The sequence below is a fragment of the Argiope bruennichi genome, chromosome 6 (assembly GCF_947563725.1).
Source record: "Argiope bruennichi chromosome 6, qqArgBrue1.1, whole genome shotgun sequence".
In the NCBI taxonomy this organism is placed as follows: Eukaryota; Metazoa; Arthropoda; class Arachnida; order Araneae; family Araneidae; genus Argiope; species Argiope bruennichi.
Window position 1 is genome coordinate 80,808,618 of NC_079156.1, and position 7,692 is coordinate 80,816,309.

The 7,692-nt window shown below is 24.2% G+C and overlaps 1 protein-coding gene across 4 annotated transcripts in view; it reads right to left on the bottom strand.

Moving 5' to 3' along the window:
- Window positions 1-7,290, bottom strand: part of LOC129972826 (microtubule-associated serine/threonine-protein kinase 3-like) — a 57,126-nt gene extending 49,836 nt beyond the window's left edge. For all 4 annotated transcript variants that reach the window (XM_056087108.1, XM_056087110.1, XM_056087107.1 and 1 more), the window contains exon 1: window positions 7,110-7,290. The gene's annotated coding sequence lies outside the window, so the exon portion shown is untranslated. The remainder of the gene's footprint in view (window positions 1-7,109) is intronic.
- Window positions 7,291-7,692: the final 402 nt, after the last annotated feature.

Consider the following 7,692-nt stretch of genomic DNA (forward strand, 5'->3'; position numbering starts at 1 on the left):
GCAAATTTTTTAGGCATGAATTTATAAATACAATTATAATTTTTTAGGTCATGAAGCATTAAATTTAAATCTTAACTCAATAAAAAATTAAGCACTTACTTACTTTTCTGAAAACAAAAAGTTATCATCAAAAGCATTTTATAAGATAATAAAGGCTTTTATTTATAAAAATTTCAATATTTATATTGAATATAATAATATACAACCATGATACCATAACCAATAACAAAAATATATAATAAAATACAACCATAGCCATGTTATGCTACATATTTTTCTTATTCCATATACATGTTGTATTGATACATTTTTATTGTTTGTGGTATTATTATTCAAAGAAAAGTTTTAAAAAACACTTATTCATTATCATTACATGCAATGATCATTGCAATCTGAATTACAATTACTTTTTCGATGCTCTTTACAAAATGTAAAAACTGAAATTCGATATCTACTAGTACTTTTAGAAATGCTGGTTACAATGGTTCAGAATAGTATTTGCATTTCAAATACATTAAAATGCACTTATCTCAAGTTTGGGAAATTACAACATAATTAAAATGTTGCATATCTTATAAAATTAAAATAAAACTTTATATTTTTAGAGTTTTCTAATATTACTAGCTAGTAATAATAATTCATATTTCATATTTTTTTTTTTAAAATCTACTCATTTTTTTCCCCCAGCAAAAGCAAGAATTATTATTTAATAAAAAGAACTGGCATTAAATACCCTCAATTATAGTTAAACTTCATTTATCTCTATATATAATCTTTTGAATAAATTTTAAAAAACGATTAAAATATTAAGTAAAAAAGTCAACAGTAAATTATAAGTTCGAGATTTTTAAAGTTAATCAAAATGGCAGAATTTTATATATATTCCTATTATACAAAGCATATTACAAAAACACAAGTTTAGTCACTCAAGTTGTTTTATTAAAAACTGCATAAAAACAAAATTTCATTAGTAAAAATGTAAAAATTTTTTGGGACAAGGGTTGCACTAATATTTGTCAATGATGTTGCACTAAAGTATGTATTGAATGAATACTGTTATAATTTCAGAAAAGAAAAATTATTCTGCATCACTATTTCATACTTATTTTCAAAATTGTAAGCAAAAAAAATCATGTTTAATAGAAATCTTATCAGTACTATACAGAATATAAAATAAATTTATATACAGAATGCAAACATTATGTGTTAACTAATTTGTTGCAGTATATTGCATATTCCTACTTGGGATAACTAAAGCATGTTTTGTAAATAAACAAATAAAAAAAAATTCAAAAAGTCTTAGGGCTAAAATAAACAATCTTTGAAACAAGCTGAAAAATATATTCCTTTTTTTAAGAATAAAAAAATAAAATAAACCCACAAACATTTAATAATTACAATTTTTTTTTTTTTTTTTTTTTTTTTTGGAATGATGATGATATCAATATTTTTATTTCAAGCTTTGTATAGTTTTAAAAACTAATACGGAATTTTTAGAAAAGCAATACATAAGCAAAATAAATTAAAAATGTTTATAAACTAATAAGTCTATACTAAATGTGTCTATACTTAATGATAATAACTAACAATTATTAAATTTTCAAAAATTAGCAACTCATTTACAATGGTGGCCAAAAATGCGGACACTTTTGTAAATCGTTATATTTTCTAACTATGTATGCTTTTAGAAAATGTTACATTTCCCAAAATGTAAACTTTTACATATCATTTTAAAGAGAATTCAATGCTGATTTCAATACAAAAAGCAAAATACAAATATTTATATTACAAAAAAAGTTTTTTTTACTTTAATCTGAATGACAGAGAGAGAGATGAAAACAGATTGTAATCTCTAATCTTCCTGAAAAATCACTGTTCTTGTTCCGGGAAACAATCAACTTCTAGCAGAAGCTGACATTCATGTTTAAAATTGGAACAAGTCATTATTGTGCTTTTTTCTGTAGAAGGAAGACTTTTTTATACAATTAAATTGCAAGTTAGAAATTTTGTTAAACTTTTTTAATATATAGTTGGAATTTTGGTAAATATTTCTAATATTTAATCAAGAAGCAATGACATCAAATAAAAGAATAGATTTGACACCTAGAAAGATAACTAAGATTATTGTGTTACATGAATGTTGTCTTTCCTATGCTGAAATTGCAAAACATGTGGGTGGTTCAGTGATTAATTACATCTGGAATCCGAAAATTTTGTTTACGATTTCGGGCGACAAATTCAATAAAAAACAAAGCAGGAAATGGCTGAAAAAGGTGCACCACATCTGTTAATGACCGAAGAATAAAATGACTATGTCTCCAAGACAGAAGAATGTCATCAGCGGCCATCAGAAATTAATTGAATAATGCTGCCATTTATATCAATTCAAGTACAATCAAGAGAAGATTATTAGATGTTGGACTAGAATGTAGAATTAAATGAAAAAAATCCTTATCCCAATTTACAGCAGCATATAAAAAGATTACAATGGGAAAGGGAACAAAATTAATAGAACAGATGATCAGTGATCATACATTATACAGAGTGATGAAACAAAGATATAGTTATTCAGTAGTGATGGGGAAAATATTTAATGCATAAAGTAGGTGAAGAGCTATATCCTGACAGCATTCAGGCAACTAAGAAGAACTCAGTTAATGTTATGATTTGGTCTGGCATGTCAGCAGACGGTAATGGTCTCCTTCATTTTAACGATTGGGACATTAAATGCTAGAGAATACATTGACACTATTCTAGAGCCAAAACTTATACTTTCCATCAGTGATCTCTTTCCCAACAACGCATCATTTATTTTTCAGCAGGATTCAGCTCCTTGAAACACAGCAAAAATATTGAAAGCATGGTTTAGTACAAAGAGCACTGAATTGTTATTATGGCCAGAAAACAGTCCTGACCTCAAAATTATTGAGATTTTATGGCACCGTTTGAAAACTCTTGTACATATGAAGCATCCATCAAATAAAAGAGAATTAATTGAGACTATAACTGTTTCCTGGCATCATTCAATAATGAAAGAAGAGCTTAAAACTCTCGTCAGCTCAATTAAGTATCATTGTGAAGCTGTAATAAAAAATAAAGGCTACCCTACTAAGTACTGATAACTCATTGCAGCCATCATCATCTAATATATCTAGATAATTATTGCCCCTCAACTTTTTTTTTTTTTTTTTTTTGTATAGCAAATATTTGAATTTTGTGTTTTGTATTGAAATCAACATTAAATTCTCTTTAAAATTATATGTAAGAGTTTGTATTTTGTAAAATGTTACATTTTCTAAAAGCATACAAAGATAGAAAACATAAAAATTTCCAAAAGTGTCCACAATTTTGGCCACCACTGTATATTAGCAAAATATCAATTTCAACTGACAGAACTTAAAAAGATAAAAGTCATGGTTCTGTCAAAAAGAAAAAATTAAACTTTTTCTTTTGTACAATAAATATATACTGCGATTTGTTTTATTTTTAATCTGAAACCTATCGCAGATCTTAAATGCTTCTACCTATGGTACAGCTGAAATTTCTTTGAATCTATCTTTCCCATGATCACAATCTTTTGTTGTTTTTAATTTTATGATAAATAAATTTAAAGCCTGAAAATCTTAATTAAATCTCTCTATATTAAAATCTCTATATCAATTTTTTTGAAGTCCTTAACAGTTATATAACAAATTACTCAATATTACTGATTAATTCAAACCAAATGCATATTTCATCAGCATCTAGCAAATGATTTTTCAGAAGTTTTCCACAGCTTGTATGTATTGCTTCCTCAAAATAATCTCAACCAAGAGCAATGCACATTTTTAATCCATCAGCTGAAAAATGCTCCTCTATTCTACGAGTGTAATTTCTCCTCATTTCCAATTACAATCTTTTTGATCCCTCATAAAATATGACTTTTTTTTTTTTTCAAGAAAATTGTTTCTTTCCTGGTGTCTGATAAGACTGTTCTTCCAGTAATGTATTTTTAAATGCTAAAATAGATTTCTATAGTTATCTTTTCAAAATATATGCATACTCAAATTCAAACAGATATTATCCATCTGCCTTTATTACTATAGTTCTTGGAATATTTCAACATTGTTGAATGCCCTACTTTTATTAGAACAAAACTGATAAGTCATGAAAATTAAGATTAAATAGATTTAGTCAGATTTTAGAATAGACAGCAAAGGATGTAACAAAGAAAAGTTGCATCTCTAGAGAGTAAACTTTCAGATTCTTCTGTAAGATAAATATCAAAAAAAAATTTTATCAATATGTATATGCAATATAAAACTTGAAATAGTAATATTATGCAATTAATACATCATCATACCCAAATTATGTCTTCAAGAAATTCTGCACACTACTTTTGAAGAAAGAAAATTAATTTCAACCTTCAACAGTAGATTGATTGCCAATTAGAAATAATTCAATGGAAACTTTATTACCAAGCCTTACAACTGTTTATTAAATATAGAATTAATATATATTTTATAAAAAGGGGGATAATATGAAGTTAGCATATAATCTTTTTAATCCCTCATAAAATTAATATGATTAATTAACTCTAAAACTGCAAATTTATATAAAACAATTTATATAAAAAAATTCATCTGGTGACTTATAATTTTTTATAATTGCCCAATTTATATGAACTTATTAAACTATTAAAGTTCTATAAAATATTTCTTAAAAGTTTTGATTAAAAATGATAAATAAAGTATATTTATATAAAGAAAAGTAAAGTATAAATTTATAAAAATACAAAGTACTGATTTTTTTTTCAAATTTTTAATCATAAAAAATAAATTATATAATAAAGCTTTGATGAGTTTGATAATTAATTAAATAATTTTTTTTTAGCTGAAAACTGTAACAGATACAATTATAATAGATGTAGTTATTATTTAAGCTCATGGTTTCCCTCTTATTGATGAAGAAGTTGCAAACAATAAAATTTTATGAACACATTTTTTACATTTAAAATGCTATTCATTTAATGCATTTATACATTCCACTGAGTGCTAGTATTAAATAAATTCTTACTTCTTGCATATGATATTTATGTCATAACCACATCAATCGATGTTTTGTTAGGTGAAATTGAAGCCTTCATTATAAATACTTCTAATATTACTTAATGAAGCATAAGTAAGATTTTAATAAATCTACTTAATTATAAAATAATTTTCTTGTTAATAAGTGACATATAAATATTTTTATCTCAAGTAATAACAGATAAACTAGCTGGTATCTAATAAAGAGTGGTAAATTATCAATCTAATAATTAACAACAACTTTAAAAAAACCTCACTTTCATAAATCAAAATTTTATCTTCAAAATTAATCAATCAAATAATATGGTAAAGAAAATATAAATATTTCATTAACAAAAGGAAATTTTTAATTTTTTCAAATAATTTCAATTTAAAGACACAATAAGAATAAATATGCAGATGAGATAGAATAAATGTCACTTCTTTCAAAGGAGTCGCAAAAAATTAAGAATGTATTTAGATTATAAAAAAAAAAAAAAAAAAAAAAAAAAGGCCAAATAAATCCAAGTTATTTTGTTTCAACTCATATCAAGCAAGTTATAGTAAATTATTAAAATATTTAAACTATTGTCAAAACAAATATTAAGTTTGCCTTAAAGAATTCCAATCTAAGTTCTTACAGTAACAATTTTAATGCACTGCAAAAATTAAGTTTTAAAAAGACATTACACACATACATATATGTACTGCTTTAAAAACATTAAAACTGAATTTCTTTACAAAATATTTTTAATAAGAAATTTACTCTGAGTAAGTTAAAAGTTTCACAAAATCATATTTATAAAATAATAATTATTTTCAAATTCCACACATATAAAAAAATTTTTTAATGTGGCATTAATTTTAATCAATTCTCTGATCATCATTTCAGTCACATATATATTATTTTCTATCTTATTTTAAAAATAACAAATAATTTATCTTTCAAACCTATACAAATAAAATATGAGTATTAGGAAATCTTAAGCAAAAAAAGCCTTTATAATATATGATTAAGAGAAAGAAAAAATAGATTAATGATTTTATAATCATCCCAAATGTTGAACTTCATAATATTTTTTCCACTCAATATACTCAGTAATTACTTTTTACAGCATGACCTATTATGTAAATTAAAAGACAAATTAATTTTATTGCGAAAGTATCTTATCAAATATATTTATACAGCATAGGATTGTAATAAGATATTAAAATAAACATTTTGATTAAAAAAAAACTGAACATTAAAATAGAATTTAGAAGTTTATCAAATTCAAATAAATTATACCAAAAGTATAACAGCATGTTACAAAATGATTTTTCATGATTGATTTGTAATTTAATTTTTATGACACAAAGAAGAAAAAGATGACTAACCAATAACTAAAAATGATTCACTTCAGAATCAATTCATTAGAATTAATTTTAAATTACTAAATAAAATTCAATATGCAGTAAAAACATTTCTATAAATTACACAGACAGCATGAGGAAAAAGAAAAATAATCATATTGTAGATTGTACAAGAATTACTCATATGAAATCGCACGCTGAAATTGGCAAAATACCAGAAGGTCAGTGCTTTCAATGAACTTGATTACACCATAAATACCAGAAGAAATTCATCAGAAATAAAAAAATCAAGTAAACATTTTTCAGAAATCCAAAAATTATTGAAATGAGAAGAAAAAATAAAATTTAAGCAATTTTTATTCCACATCGATATTTGGTAAAATACGATAGGAAGCAACTTTTGATGGTCTGCAAAAACAGAAAAATAATGAAAAAAAATTTTAAATATAAATGTATACCTACTTTTACAACTTCGGCATAATTTTAAACATACTGTTAAATTATATTATAACCAATAAAAAAAAATTCGAAAATATACTAATATATTTTAAAAGCATATACTTGTATACATAAGAAGAAAATATTTAAAAATTTACTGCATATCCTTTCCAATATGTATATAATTTAAAAATTTTCACCTGCAGTCCAATTGTAAAATTTGTCTATTAATCAAACATTTAGTCAAAATGTACACAAATGAAATAATCTTACACAATAAGGTTAGCAGACAAAATAAACAGTCCGAGAAAATCCATCCGTAAACAATGTTTCTATGCTTTCCCGACTAAACTTTGCCCTCATTTTTACATCAAACCTTTTGGTTATCATATTCCTTTATTTACAGTTTTAATAAACTGTGCTAAAAGAATCACTCTTCCAGACCATTCAGACATTATGGTGAGAAATGAATGAAAACAAAAAATTATGATCGATCGATACGATATAATTTCGCGATGCCAGTTCACAATTGTTAAATAAATGAAGTAGTTGTGTGTTATCAATTTGAGAAATAAAGTAATTTTATAACTAATAATAATTTAATTAACACATGTTGCATTTTAAAAGCTTGTGCATTGATTTTAGTTTGTTCAATATATAAATTAATTAATATTTGAAGAATTCAAATGATGATTTTGTAAATTAATCCATTCAAGCAATTTTTAATTCAAAATACTGCTTAAAATGTATTTTTAATGTTTTTAACAAGTTATTTAAATTATTTTCATCAAACTAATTTTACAAATGAAAAATTTAATTCGGCCTTATATAGAGTTCAGACATCGTATCTGGCAAT